The sequence below is a fragment of the Miniopterus schreibersii genome (genome assembly GCF_964146895.1).
Source record: "Miniopterus schreibersii genome assembly, chromosome: 8".
Taxonomy (NCBI): domain Eukaryota; kingdom Metazoa; phylum Chordata; class Mammalia; order Chiroptera; family Miniopteridae; genus Miniopterus; species Miniopterus schreibersii.
The window spans coordinates 52,935,798-52,951,981 of NC_138109.1; the positions used below are offsets into that span (position 1 = coordinate 52,935,798).

The following is a 16,184-nucleotide window of genomic DNA, read 5'->3' on the forward strand; positions in this document are numbered from 1 at the left end:
TGCGTTTGTAACCAGAAATGTTTGTCAACGGAGACATTCGAAAACCGAGGTACCACTGTATATGGTTAGGTTTTATTTAACTGAGATAACTAAAGCTATTTTTCTTATTTGTATATCCAAAAAATATGAACTTATACTATAATTTTTACTTTAAATTTGGAAAATAGTTCAGGGCTGGATTTTCAGATAAAAAGCAGGAAAAACCACAATATTCTTGGACAAAATTTAATCCAGAGCACCTACTGAGAGAGTGAGCTGATTGTAAGACAATCACAGACACTTGCAGTAGCATCTAGAATTCTAATGTTTACTGGAATCCCAAGCAGGGCTATTCTTAATAGACATGCAGAATAAGCAATTGCCTATATCTGATCTTAGAGGTATGATGCAATATTTTAATTTCCATAAACAAGCAGTTTCCAAAGTGCCTTTCATTCCACCTAGCTCATTCTCTTTAAGACTTCGCCAGAAGTTTGCATATGTCTGCACTGCTGAAGTCCACCCATAATTTTTCACATAATAATATATACTGAGCCCTTCAAAGAGTGACACAATTTGTATGTGAGAGAAAGTAACATAAGAAAGGAGGCATTTGAGAAAATGTTCTTCTTTCTATGGACAAAAATCTACTTAAGGAATGCAATAGTTAATTTTTATGTATTAACTTGACTGGGCCACAGGTGCCCAGACATTTGGTCAAACATTATTGTTGGTGTCTCGGTAAAGTTGTTTCATTGAAGATTAACATTTGAATCTACAGATTAGTAAAGCAATTTGCCCTGCACTCTGAATTAACTTCATCCAATCAGGGGGAGTACCTGCAGGGAACAAAAGAGCTGAGTAAGAGGGACTTCTTTCTTCCTGACTTCCTTGAACTGGGACATCAGTTTTTTGCTGCCTTCGGACGCAAACTAAAACATCTGCCCTTCTTAGATCTGAAGCCTGCTGGTTTTCAGACTAGAACTTACATCACTGTCTCTCTTGATCCTCAGGCCTTACAACTAGGACTGGAGCTACAACATCACCTCTTTTAAGCCTCCAACTGACCGGCTGCAGATCTTGGGACTACTCTGCCTCCATAATAAAGTGAGCTAATTTCTTATAATAAATCTCTTTATATATAAGTAGAAGAACCTGGAGAAGGTATTACTCTTAAAAGAACAAAGCACTCTAGTGAGATTCTCACTTAATTTTGGCATTTTTCTCTCAAGACACTGCTGGTTTTGTGGCCCATGATGGGATATAGCTCAAACAGAAAGCAGCAATTTTATTGGGCTGGGAAGTCAAATATTTGAGTTCAGAGATCCCAAAACAGTGGGAAATTGAGAGATGAATAGAGAAGACCATTTCAAAGAGTTGTGAATGATATAAAGAAAAAAACGCATTATAGCTAGAGTGACTGAAAAAGATGTGGAGGAGATATTAAATGGGGTTGCTGAAGCAAGCTCCCCTAAAGCATGATCTTTGAGCTCAGAACTGAATTATAAGGAGCTAGCCATAAAAATATTTGTAAAAAAGAATATTCCAGATGACAAGAAAGCAAATCCACAGTCAGGGAGAACCTTGGTATGTCCCTGAAAAATAAAGCTACTATGCCTGGAACATAACAGGGAGAATGCTAGAAATGAGTTCCAAAGGGCAAAGAGGTCATGTAGGACATGTTTGATAAGCATTTTAAAATTTTCTGGAGTATGAGCTGAAACTACTGGAAACTTAGGCATAAAAGTGGTAGGATCTGATTCAAGGTTTTTTGTTTGTTTGTCCATCTGTTTGTTTTTAATTATGCCTTTTTAGATTGGTTGATAAATAGTTTTAGGGTTTGGAACAGGGAGTACAATGAGTAGATCTTGAAGTAGTTCCTGTAACAAACAATGATGAAAGCAGTAGGGATAGATAAGGTCAGCAAATATTTTGGAGGCAAAACCTTTAGAACTGATGGGTTGGAAATGAGGGAAGAGGGAAATTATCTAAGATGACTCCCAAAGATTGCTTGGAGGAGGAGCACATTGGTATAGAAGAGGTAAAATAAACTTCACCATTTTAGTTTACATAGTATTGAGATACCTATTAGTCATCCTAATAAAGATATTGGAGTAGAGGGTGGGTTGAGGGAATACATTAAAATAAACAAGACAGGTCTAATGATGAAAAATATTGGGAGTTTAAAATCATGGAGCTAGATAAGATCAATTCAAGGAAAAAGTGAGTTATTATCAGGATCATTGGATTTTTCAGTTAAAGTAGAACTCACAACTTTTGGGTTTTTCACATCTGAATTACTAAGGTATTACACAAAAAGTGCCAGCCTCAGTTCATGTTATATTTAGGTCACCATGCCTTTGGGAACCTAAATTATCTAAATTCTTCATTATGATAACCAGGTGATATTGTTACTTTATATAACTAGTATTTTCTTTAATGCTATAATTTTCAGAAGAGAGGAAAAGGAATTACTGTGTTAAATCTGTGTCTGGAGCTATATAATGGTGCACCTGGTTGTATAGAGATGTTAGTAAATGACATTTTAATGAATAGGGCTTAATCCTGTTGATTCATTTTAGAAGATAGATTATCATAAAATATGTGGTAATTTGGAGAATTTTTGTAATGACTACAGGTACTTTAAATATTTTCTAAATAAGTATTTACATGACTCTTCTCCCTTGAAGCTGTTAGTGCCTGTTAGCCAGTACTTGTCCAAGTGTTCTAATATAAGCAGTGTACAACCAATGTCAAGTGCAATGAAAATATGACACAATTCATTTCAGAGGAATCCTGATACCTTCTCACATGTTTCTAAAGATTGGAGATCGTTCTGATTTTCTTCACATTTTATCAAAAGATATATTTCTTTTGTGCAGAGAAACCTTTAAACATTTTGAGCAAGAAAAAATGATGAAGATGATGATAATGATGTGATGATGATGATGTTACTGTTACTGCTTGTGGTGGTTGTAGTAGTTCTGAGGAAGATGATAGTGATCACAACTAATCTTCATTGACATGCTACTATATTCCAACAATTTGCTTAGAACTTGAACAATATTATTACAACTCTGCAAATGCATATTATTTATTCATTTTACCAATAAAGAAAGATGAAGTACATTAAATTACTTGCTCAAATTCACTTGGCTGGTAAGGCTAGGATTCAAATCTTGGTCTACCCAACTCCAAAGCATTTATTCTTTCAGTGTTATCATCTTGTACATCAGTCTACTGGAGTTTTCTGCCTTTATGCCAGTCACTCTTCTATTTTTCAAAGCAGGTAAAGATAATCGTTAAGTCAAACTTGTATGCAAAAGTGTGTGTAAATTCCTAAGGATATACCGCCAATTACTATGAAATCCAAAGGAAATCTGTTTTCACAAATTGTAGCAGATACCCCAACTATATCTCCTGAGGCTTCACCATTTTAAGTCCCTAATGAACATCCAGTTGCCTGGAGGTACCAACATATTTGATCACTATTGTTAAAATGTAATCTCCTCTCCTTCCCAACCAATGATAGATTTTGTATACAAATACCCTAGCTTTCGGCTCCTGGGTTTGGCTAACTCTGAGGCACCACCCTGTAGGGAACCCAGTGTTCCTACTTAAGAGTACCTTCCAGTTTGCCCCACTGGTAACTGGCATGAAAACGTAGCCTTTATTTTCTGCTTTCCCTTTCCCACCTCACTTCTTCACTCCTAACAATGTTTTCTGAGATTACCAGCCAAGTAACCTACTACTTTTAAAATCATAGCCTCTGAGTCTACTTCTGAGGGAACTCAAATTAATCATGGATTTCTTCTTTTTAACTAGCATTCTTATTTCTTATATATATGTCTATGCTTTTATTCTGGCATCAAAATTTTGAATCACTTATTTAGAATCTATAGCAAAGAGAATATTTAAGCAGATTGTAGACAATATTGTATCCACCATGGTAATCTTCCTTCACCTTTAATAAAATTGAGTTTCCACTATGCCCACTGCAGTCAGCTCTCAAACTCTATTAGGTCTGCGAGAGCTTTACTTTCCAAGTAAAGGTCATTTCCTTTTTGACCACTAACAGTGCAGTGCCTGGAATTTTCTGTATTTTTCCAATGTGAAGTCCTTTTTGTGCAATAAACAAAGAGTCTAGGACACAGTGGAATCTTACATTTTATCATGGTTGCTATAGCACTCCTGACCTCAGCCCAGAATTTTGAGAGCACAGGGCTGCTCCTAAACAAGTGTGGTTGAGTTATTTTGTTTACTTGACACTTTTGACAGAGGAGAGAGTGCTTCATCTTAAAGGACTCATTCCTGTAGAGGTTTGATATATACACTTAGACATCATTCTGAATGTTTTGGGTTTACCTTCACCCATGTTTCTTTATTCTACACAATTTTAAACTCATTTTATCATTTTGTTTTTAAATTAGCTAATGGGAAGCTCATTACCTTATTTAGAGCAGTGGACAATGGTTTGTTTACACTAAGCTCATTTTGTGCTGCTGTATAATTGAATAGTTTCCTTTTCTAAATGTAAGTTTCCCTGAAGGCATTTTTGGAGAAAATGCATCTGCAGTATTTGCTTTTTGTTACTCCCTTTTAAATTTACTAACACAAAGAAATTTTATTCTTTTAACACATCTTAGGTTTTTTGTTTTTTTTTTTTATTCTGAATCAAATAGACATCATAATTACTAGAACATTTAATGTCCCATATGAATTTCCTATGTGCCTTACTCTCTGAAAATTCATATGCATGATTTAACCACAAGAAAAAGTGAACATTTCTTTGGACTTGTACAAGTAAAAATATCCAAACCTGGACCAAAGGAGCCTTTATATCATCTAGACACATTCAAATGGAAAAGGTAAGCCAGACCATTCACTAACACATGGAAAGAGATGGCCTTTTCTCTCATCTTAGTGTTGGAAATTACTTTTAAATTGATGTTTCCAACATCTAAAATATAGCCGCCATCACATTAACCATATATATTATACTCTGTGCTGAAAGCATAAATTGTACACAACATGCTCTTCAGTAGCTGTGAAAAGGAAAGGGAAGTACAGGGTTAACAAGAACCTCTCTTATAAAAAAAAGTCTACTAAATGAGAGGCGATCAAGAGATCCTAGGATTGCTAGATGGTCCTGTTTTTTGTCAAGCTATGTCATGAGTCCAAGAGGCTCCAGGAAACAGCAGGAAGACTTTGTTCTGTAGGAAGAAAACTACTCATGTAGTTTTTGACATGCCTTGAAGGGTAGGATGGAATAAGGGAGAGCTAGCATCAAATTTAACTCCTGGCTTTATCATTTACCAGCTGTGCAACCATTTAAACACTTAAGGAACCATTTAAACACTTGACCCTTGGTTTTCTCAACTGTACAATGGAGGATAATCATAACTTCTTTAGCCTACCCACACAGAGATTTTGTGACGAATACATGAAATGACGTATGGGAAAGCACTTTGTATATTATAAAACTGCATGAAGTAATTACAATGACTTAACTTTATTGGCTCTGTAGTGTGTACTAGACATTCTTCCCAGTGTTTCACATATAGTTCAATTGACCCTTGAACAACATGAGTTTGAACTGCATGGGTCCACTTATATACAGGTGTTTTTTCAATAAATACTGTAAATGTATTTTTTCTTCCTTATAATTTTCTTAATAACATTTTCTCTTCTCTAGCTTAGTTTATTGTAGGAATACAGTATATAATACATATATAAAATATGTGTTAGCTGACTGTTATCGAAAGTCTTCTAGTCAACAGTAGGCTATTAGTTGTTAGGTTTTGGGGGGACCTAAATTTATACATGGATTTCAACTGCACATGGAGTAAGCACCCTTACCTTCCACTCCCTGCATTGTTCAAGGGTCAATTCTATCTCATTAAATCCTCATATCAAACTTTAGAGAAAGTACTAATATTATTTTCGTATTTATTTAAGTAACTTAAACATGGTTTCAAGGCAGGAGGAATACAGCAGAGATAGAATTTAAACCCAAGCAATTGAATACCAAAGACTATAGTCTAAAGCAATGCCACCCAAAGTGTGGTCCATGAACTGGTGCATGTCTGTAACAAGATACATGCAGAAATTACACAAGTATTTGAAATCTTTTATGGTTATTTGATATTGTTTCAACATACAAGTACATGACCTTTTTTTTTTAATCCTCATTCGAGGATATTTTTTCTGTTGCCCCTCAGAGAGAGTGGAAGGGAGAGAGTGAGAGAGAAACATTGATATGAGAGAGACACATTGATTTGTTGCCTCCCTCACATGCCCTGAGGGGCAGGAGATTGAGCCTGCAACCAAGGTATACACCCTTGGCCACAGTCGAACCCAGGACCCTTCAGTCCAAAGGCTGACACTCCAACCACTGAGCCAAACTGGCCAGGGTGTACATGACCTTTTAACAGTAGTTTGGTTATTGTATTTTATAAAATACTGGTTTGCAATGAATTAGAAAAAACAACTTGTCTTTCATCACCGATAGTTCAAGAAATTTTGTTCTAAGTCACTACACTATATAGTTGTAAATGATTATTTTGTTTGAGTATTGTGGGAAATCTGTAAAATAGCCTTGCTATGAGAATTAGAAGATAGGTTTTATAAATTACTACATCAAGTTTAAGCTAAGAAATATGCTTATGAATACTATGAAAATAAACAATAACTCATGAAATTAAAACCAGGTCCTTGATATCAGTCTTGTTGGTCTAAGCAAGTTTTTTCTCTTTCTTCTCTTACTCCATTCTGTACATCAGAGAGGGTACTATCAGAACACTCGTTCTTCCTCAAAATAAATATTTCATAACAGACAGTAAGAAGAGGTACATGGGAGCTTGACCTCTAGAAGAAAATGACTTGTATTTGCCAAATATCCCCCAATAACAAAAGGAGAGGAAAGTGAACATCCGTTATTGGAAATCCTATATTTAATTAATTATAGAACAAATAAAAATATATTTATCATTCTTAGAAATTTTATAACAGTGTTGGAATTCCATTGAAATCACATTTTTCTCCATGAAATGGTTTCTAGGGATTTGACTTCTTAAGGATAATTGGTTCTTATTACCTTTTCTTTGAAATCTTTTATATCAATCAGTTCACCTAATTTCCTTAAATATTTGTCTTTTTCTTTGATTTTTTGCTCAAAATGTATCTCATCTAAATCTCATCTTAAAGAAAAAGCTTTTGAAAAAGCAAGAAATTCCAGAGATTATTTAAAATATGCAATTTGAGTTACATATGAAACCCATTGTTCAAGTCTTACGGGCACTTACATGAAAACTATGCTTATGTTTAGAAGCTGAGCTGAAACACATGTTTGATAAGGAATATAAAATTTGATTTCGTAAGAACAACAAAGAGACAGGAAAGCTTATTGATTTAAAAATAAGTATTAAAACTTATGGAATAAGTTACATTTGGACATTTTGATCTAAGAATAAATGTCTCTGACAGGATATAGAAACTTAATGGACACTGATTTATATTTTTTCTCTCTTCTAAAGATATATAGTGTTGCTCAGCACAAAAGTCAAGATAGCAGCTTGGAGTCTCAGAGATGGTAAATTCAACTCCCAAGTCTTCCATTAACTCAATATATGACCTCGAAAGTTCCTCTAAAGCCTTTGGTGACTCGGTTTCTTTTCATATCAGATACATACGGCTGAAATAACACACTCATTTCACATTTGCTTTAAGGAAAAATAGAGAAGGAAAAAAAAAGAAGTATAGAATATCTAAGAACAATGGATATTGTTATATAAATGCCATGTATTAATTAAATTCTAAGATGTATTAGATTTAAATAAGAGTAAATAACAGTAACCAATACAGAGTATAGCAAAGTGCTTAATACAGGGTTTTGCATAGGGTTATCTTCAATAAACCTTAGAATTTACTGTTGTTTTTTATTGTCATAATTACTACTATAATAAAAATTGAGAATCAGTGGAACAGAGTTAGTATGAGTATTGTAGGAAATACAATTTACTCTAAGAAGTAGACCTTACACAGCTGTAGAAGAAACTGGAAGAATTAATGTTTAGAAGAGGAACTAGAGGCTTGGGGAAGGGATTATGAGATAATTAATCTAAAAACCAAGCATATCAATCCCCCAAAGCTAGAAGAGTCAGATCCAGCAAGTAAAAACTACCAGATGCACAGTTAAATTAAAATTTCAGATAAACAACATTTTTTTTAAAGATAAGTATGTCCCTGCAATAAAGGACTTTGGGTTTGAGGATAAAGTGTCAAGATTAAGCCTCCAACCTATTCAAGACTATATTATGGGCTATTAGATTGTTACCAATATTTCACTGCTATAATCAACTTTTGCAGTATTGGGGACATATTTATATAAAAAAGTATTTGTTGTTTGTCTGAAATTCAAATTTAAACGAGGGTCTTGCAACCCTAAATTAAATGGCAACCCTAAATTATGACAGCAAAGCTCTTAGGAAGGTCTATGAGTAGGCACTGTCTCTGTATAGACCTCACTACTATAGGTCCACAGACCAGCATTTTCCTGGAGCTGTTTTGGTCAGCAGAATCAGAAATTGATAAGAAGAGTCCATGGCCAGTTTTGCTCAGTGGTTAGAGTGTCGGCCTGTGAATTGAAGGATCTCAGGTTTTATTCTGGCCAAGGGCACATACTTTGGTTCCAGGGTCTCCATCCCTGGCCCTGGTTGGGGTTCGTGCGGGAGGCAACCTATAGATGATTCTCTCTCACATCAATGTTTCTCTCTCTCTTTCTCTCTCTTCCACTCTCCCTGAAAAGCAGTGAAAAAAATATTCTCAGTGAGGATTAAAAAAAAAGAAATTGATAAGAACAGCTAAAAATGAAGCAGAGGAAATAAAAAACAGGAACCCACCCCTGTATCTGTCCATCAATACATCTGACTAAAACAGCCTTCAAAAGATAATGGCTGCTGCTTTATTTCTATCTTCCAAATCATATTCAAGTATCTCTTTTAACCAAGTGTAACCCAGAACTATTTAGAGAAGAAGATTCTGGAAACTTGATCTTAGCTTAACCAAACTGACACAGTACAAATCATCCCGGTGATGATGGTGATGATGATGATGATGATGATGATGATAATGATATTTCCTCATTGGAAATTAATCCTTTGTGGGGAAGTTCTGATAGACATAACGAGAGGTTTTACTATATCCAGAATATGGCAAACAACATCAGTGTGTGACAGAGTTTAAGTTATGTGATGTAATAGAGTCACATTATGTCAAAGCCATAGGATTCACAGGTAGAACCCAGGAGTCCATCTTGCATGTTTTTATAGGCCTCTGAAGGATCTACCATCTATGCTCTCAATTCAAGACTTGAGTTGGCAGTGCAGAGACCCTACTTCTGAAAAGGACTTTAGATCCTGCAATGCAGTATTATGTATCTGAGGATAAAGAACAAAATTAATTTTTCCAAGTCACAATGCAATCCTCTCATAAGACATATTTAGATTGTTACCAATTAATACACTATTATAATTACTCCAGCAAATATCCTTATAAAATAAATGTGTAGGCATGCAAATATTTCATTAGAATAACTTTCTTAGTGTAGAAATGCTAGGATAAAAGGTAACAATGTTTGCAAGACAAATTAACAAATTTTAAGGCAAAGTATGTATTACAAAATTGTTCTCCAGAAAGGCTTTACCAATTATACATCCACCAACTCAGCAACGCAGAAATGTCAAATTTCTTACACCTACACCCATCCTATGAATTATCATTAAAAAATAGATTTACTAACTTGAACAGGAAAAATATTGTTTTAATTTATATGTATAAGGTGATTTTAATATATATAATTCATATATGTATATAAATTCTTTCTGTGAGGAAAATGTTGCTATTTCTTTTTTTCCTATTGTAGCATTCATTTGTCTTTTCTGTCAATCTATAATAAATTTGTCTCTGTTTTTGTCTGTCTTTTCATTTGTTTGTGGTCTTTTGTGTCACAAGATTTTCTTAAATAAGTGGTCTTAGTCAAATCTGCTAGATTGTTTGTTTTCAGTTTGTAAGTTCATGTATGAGAATCCCTATCCCCCACTGAAAGTATTTTTAAAAGTGTTTTAAAAATATGTTTTTTACTTTTTAAGAATGTACATTTTATATCCAAGGCTAAATTTAGTTCATTTGACATATACTATGAAGGGAAAAAGTAACATCTTAATTTTTCTTAATTAATATCCTAATTACCCTATTTTTTTAAATGAAAATGTCCCTATGATTTAAAATGCCACTTTTATCAGAAGTGTTTTATATATATAATCATAGTCATAGCACAGTGGTTGAGAGTGTGAGCCCTAGAGTCAGACTAAAAGGCATAGTCACTTATAAGCTGTGTGACCTTAAACAATTTATTTAACTACCCTCTAAGTTTTCTAATCTGTAAAACTGGAGCAATGTGAAGATAAAATTGTCATGAGGATTACAAAGACAATGTAACATGGGTGAAGCTCGTAGAATAGTGTTTGATATATAGTAAAAACTTAAAGGTTAGTCATTGTTATTGTGTAATGGGGTATGAAATAAAACACACAATTTTAAATGAGCCGTTTTGGTTGTTAAGGACTGGATTTGAATGTTACTTCGAAGAGAGTCCCATGTTTACCTTCTGCCTTGATGCAACATGACCCTCCGTTGTGATGTTATGTTGTCACTTGGAGGACTTGTTATGTACAGCCTATGGTTAAAGAAATATGGTGAACCAAAGTTATGTATTTAGAAACCAAGGGCTTGTAGACAAAATGTGAAAGAGAATGTGAGAGTCCAAATGGTCCAGGCCCTAACACCAACTCATGAACCCCAACCCTAGGTCTGTCAACCTGAGCCAATAAAGTTCCTCATGGAGCCATGCTGGCTAAACTCTGGGCTGCTAGGTTCAGTTCCAGACAGGCTGGACTCTGAGTTCTGGGCCTCAAGCTCTCGAGTCTGACATTTTGATTCCAGACTATGAGTGGGATGGACTTAGGTCTCAGACTCTAGATTAAGCCAGGGGCCTTGAGGACTACAGCAGGTAGATGCGTTTGTGGCTGGGCTTCTGGTGTGGGGGTGCCTTCTCAGGACAAGGGCCAGGGAGGTTGTAAAGGACGAACAAAGGGGGATTAATACTTAGCCCTAAATTATTCCTCTACAGGCATACCTTGGAGAGATTATAGGTTTGGTTCCAGACCATGGCAATTAAGTGAATATTTACAATAAAGTGAGTTATACAAAACTGTTGGCTTCCCAGTACATATAAAAGTTATGTTTATACTATACTATAGTCTATTAAGTGTGAAATAGCATTATGTCTGAAAACAATGTACATACCTTAATTTAAAAAAATACTTTATTGTTAAAAAATGCTAACCATCATCTGAGCCTTTACTAAATCATAGTCTTTGTTCTTGTAGAGGATAGATGTGTAGATGGTGGCTACTGACTGATGAGGGTGGTAGTTGCTGAAGGCTGTGGTGGCTGTGCCAATTTCTTAAAATAAGAAAATAATGCTTATCATATCAACTGACTCTTCCTTTCATGAAAGATTTTTCTGTAGCATTCAATGCTGTTTGATAGGATTTTACCTGCAGTAGAACTTCTTTCAAAATTGGAGTCAGTCCTCTCAAACCCTGCTACTGCTTCATCAACTAAGTTTATGTAATAGTCTAAATCCTTTGGTGTCATTTCAACAATCTTCACACCATCTTCACGAGGAGTAGATACCATCTCAAGAAATCTCTTTTCTCATTCATAGCAAGAAACTCCCTATCTGTTAAAGTTTTAACGTGAGATTGCGGCAATTCAGTGACATCTTCAGGCTCTGTTGCTTTTTCTACCACATCTGCAGTTACTTCCTCTACTGAAGTATTGAACCTCTCAGTGTCACCCATGAGGATTAGAACCAACTTCCAAACTCCTGTTAGTGTTGATATTTTGACCTCTTCCCATGAATACCAATGCTCTTAATGACATCTAGAATGGTAAATACTTTCCAGAAGATTTTCAATTTACTTTGCCCAGATCCATCAGAGGAATCATTATCTATGGCAGCTATAGCTGTATGAAATGTATTTCTTAAATTATAAAATGTGAAAGTCAAAATAAATTTTTTATCCATGGGCTGCAAAACGGATGTTGAGTTAGAAGGCATAAAAAGATTAATCTTATACATATCTCTACCAGTGCATATACATCTACATCATGGGTGACCAGATGCATCATCAATGAGCAATAAATTTTTGAAAAGAATCTTTTTTTCTGAGCAGTACTTCTCAACAGCAGTCTTCAAATATTCAGTAAACCATGTTGTAAACAGATGTATTGTCATACAGGCTTTGCTGTTCTATTTAAAGCGCAGAGTAAATTTAGAGTAATTCTTAAGGACCCTAGGATTTTCAGAATGGGAAATGAGAATTGCACTGACTTCAACTTAAAGTCACCAGCTGTATTGATCCCTAACAAGAAAGTCAGCCTGTTCTTTGAAGCTTTGAAGCCAGGAATTGACTTCTTCTCTTTAGGTATAAAAGTACTAGATGGCATCTTCTTCCAATATAAGGCTGTTTTGTATACACTGTAAATATGTAGTTTAGTGTAGCCACCTTTATTAAGTATCTTAGCTAGATCTTCTGGATAAGTTGCTGCGGCTTCCACATCAGCACTTGATGTTTCACCTTGCACTTTTATGCTATGGCAATGACTTTGTTCTTTTAAATCTCATGAACTCACCTCTGATAGCTTCAAACTTTTCTTCTACAGCTTCCTCACCTTTCTTATTCCTCATAGAACTGAAAAGAGTTAAGGCCTTGCTCTGGATTAGACTTTGGTGTAAGGGGATATTGTGACTGGTTTTATCTTCTATCCAGACCACTAAAACTTTCTTCATATTATCAGTAAGGCTGGTTTCCTTCTTTATCTCTCCCATTCATTGGAGAAATCCTTTTAATTTCCTTCAAAAATGTTTCCTGCCTGGCTAGCATGGCTCAGTGGTTGAGCATCTACCTATGATCCAGGAGATCCCAATTCAGTTCCCTGTCAGGGCACATGCCTGGGTTGCTGGCTGGATCCCCAGTAGGGGGAGTGCAAGAAGCAGCTGATCAATGACTCATCATTGATGTTTCTCCCTCTCTCTCTTCCTGTCTCTGAAATCAATAAAGACAAAAAAACCCACAAAACTTTTCATTGGCATTCACAACTTGGCAAACTGTTTGGTACAAGAAGCCTAGCTTTTGGCCTGTCTGAGCTTTTGACATGCCTTCCTCACTAAGCTTAATCAGTTCTTGCTCTTGATTTAAAGTGAGAGATGTGCAATTCCTTCTTTCACTTGAACACTTAAAGGTTATTGTCAGGTTATTAATTGGCCTAACTTCAAGATAATTGTGACTCAGGAATACAGACACTGAGAAGAGGGAGAGAAATGGAACAGCCAGCCAATGGTTGCAGTCAGAAAACACACATTTATTAAGTTTGCTGTCTTATATGGGCATAGTCTGTGGTACCTCAAAACAATTACAATACTAGCATCAAAAATCACTAATCACAGATCACCATAACAAATACAATAATACAAAAGTTTATAATATGAAAATTACCAAAATATGACACAGATGTAAATTGAGTGAGTGCTGTTGGATAAATTGTGCTGATTGACTTAATCAATGTGAGGTTGCCACAAACCTTCAACTTGTAAAAAAAAACCCCACAATGTCTGTGAAGGACAATAAAGTGAAAGCACAATAAAATGAGGTGTGCCTGTATTGAAGAGATGGGAGAAAAGGAGTACTGTTAAAGAGAAGAGGAAAGAAAACTTCCTTGTGCTGGAAACTGTTCTGGAATGAATTGTGCTGTTTCCCACAAAATCTAGGAAATATGGCCAAATTTATTGCCCCTATACTTCCTATCCCAAATCTAAATTAATTACTGTTCTTATATATGAAGCATCTTATAATTTTCATATTGTAGTGTGTATTTATGTGTTCTGGTCTCCAATTCCAGTGTGTGTGTATGTGGGGAGGAAATTATTTCCCACACCACCAAGCTCTTCTTGGACAGTAACTGGTCCTACAATTCAACTCATTTATTACACTATCTGGAGATAGCATTAGATCCCACAAGTTAAGGGCTCAGTCCTACAAGACCGTTCCACCCCCACATTCAGACTCCAGTCAAAAATCCCAGGTTGTTACCTGGGCTTCTGACCAAATGGCTGTAAACCAAAGGTTCCAATGACCCTCTCCACCCCCTGGATTTGATTAATTTGCTAGAGCTGCTCAGAGAACTTAGAAAAACATTATGCTTACTGGAATACTAATTTATTATAAAAGGATATAACTCAGGAACAGCCAGATGTAAGAGATGTATAAGGCAAAGTATGGGGAAATGGCATGGAGTTTCCATGCCATCTCCTGGTGTACCACTCTTCAAATTTTCATGTGTTCACCAACCCAAAAGCTCTTTCCACCCAGTACTTTTGAGTTCTAATGGAGACTTAATTACATAGGCAAGATTAAATAAATCATTATTCACTGCTGATTAAACTTGATCTAGAGCTTGTCGCCCGCCCCTCCCTAGAGGTCAGGGTGTGACTGAAAGTTTCAACCCTTTAATTGCAGAGTTGGTTTTCCTGGCAACTAACTGCCATCCGTAGGTGTGGTCTAAAAGTCACTGCATTAGTATAACAAAACACACTTTTTTTCACTCTCTTTGTCTAGGAAATTGTAAGAGATTTAGCAGCTCCATGCCAGGAACAGTGAACAAAAACCAAGTACATATTATTATAAATCACAATATAACAGTATCATAGCAACTTTGCTTATGTATAGTATCATTGCTTTGCATAGTATCATTGCTTATTTAATTTTTCCCCCTCAAAGTAAGCAATGTGAAAACAGGGACCATATTTGCTTTTTTCCGTTATTGATGACTAGAACATAGTAGACATTTCAGTAAGTATTAAATACAATTAAAAATAAATTTTACTCTTTACATGCTAAAATAATTTTTTATCACTGAATTTTATTTAATGTGCAGATATCATAATTTATACCATTTTCACCTCTATAAATTACACTGCATGAAATATTTCAATAAGTTTAGGACTTAATAAATTCATAAAAACTTGAAATATTTTTTTCAAAAGAATTATTTTATCCTGTACCTTCTTTTTTGCAAGTAGTTTTCTAATTTTGTTAAAGAATTTCTTTATGGTAATTATTTTATTGAAGTTTCCAACTCCAGTTTATGTAGCATTCTTATTTTTAATTTTATGTTAAATGTAATCATTTCATATTTTAAATTCTAAGTTTGGTTGTTTTTGTTTTTTGTCTTTTACATTTAAGATAAACTTTATTGGGGCATAATTAACATACAAGAAAAAGTACATTAAGATACACAGTGTGATCCACTTTTACAACTGTATATATCCATGTACAGTATCTACCACCATAACCAAGACAGAGAACATTTCTATCATCACACTGAAAAGTTTCCTCATATCTCTTTGTAGCCATCACCTCCACCCCTTGCCAAAGCAACCACTAATCTACTTTGTCACTTTAAATAAGAATCTTATATAAAATGAGCCTCATGGCACATACTCAGCAAAGCATGGTTTTACAGTGATTCATCCATGTAGTTGTATTTATCCACAGTTGATTTCCTTTTATTGCTGAGAAGTTTATTTCCAATGAATATATTAATTTATTAGATGATGAATATTTTGGATATTGTCAGGTATTTAGTTTCCTATTGTTATTATAATAAATTAGTATATACTAGGTGACTTAAAAAACACAAATTTATTATCTTACGGTTCTGAAGTGCAGACCACCAAAATAGGTCTCACAAAGTTAAAATCAATGCGTGACAGGACTTCATTCCTTCTAGAAGACTGAAGGCAGCCTTTTGTGGACTTTTCTAGCTTCTAAAGGCAGCCCACATTCCTAGGTGCCTGGGCTTCCACCATCTTCAAAACCAGGGTGTCTTACATCTTCTCATTTCTGGCTTGCCTGTCTCCCTCTTCCATTAATAAGGACACTTATGATTATATTAGGCCCATCCAAATCATCTAGAATAATCTTCTCATTCAAATCCTTAATTTAATTGCACCTGAAATGTTCCTTTTGCATTTAAGATAACATTCACAAGTTTTGAAGATTAGTACATGGAAGGTCATT

At 35.1% G+C, this 16,184-nt stretch overlaps 1 long non-coding RNA gene across 1 annotated transcript in view; it reads left to right on the plus strand.

Annotated features, from left to right (window-relative positions):
- The first annotated feature begins 872 nt into the window (after positions 1 to 872).
- Positions 873 to 16,184, plus strand: part of LOC308560284 — a 41,813-nt gene continuing 26,501 nt past the window's right edge. The window contains exon 1 of the long non-coding RNA XR_013999316.1: positions 873 to 1,086. This is a non-coding gene — a long non-coding RNA (uncharacterized lncRNA). The remainder of the gene's footprint in view (positions 1,087 to 16,184) is intronic.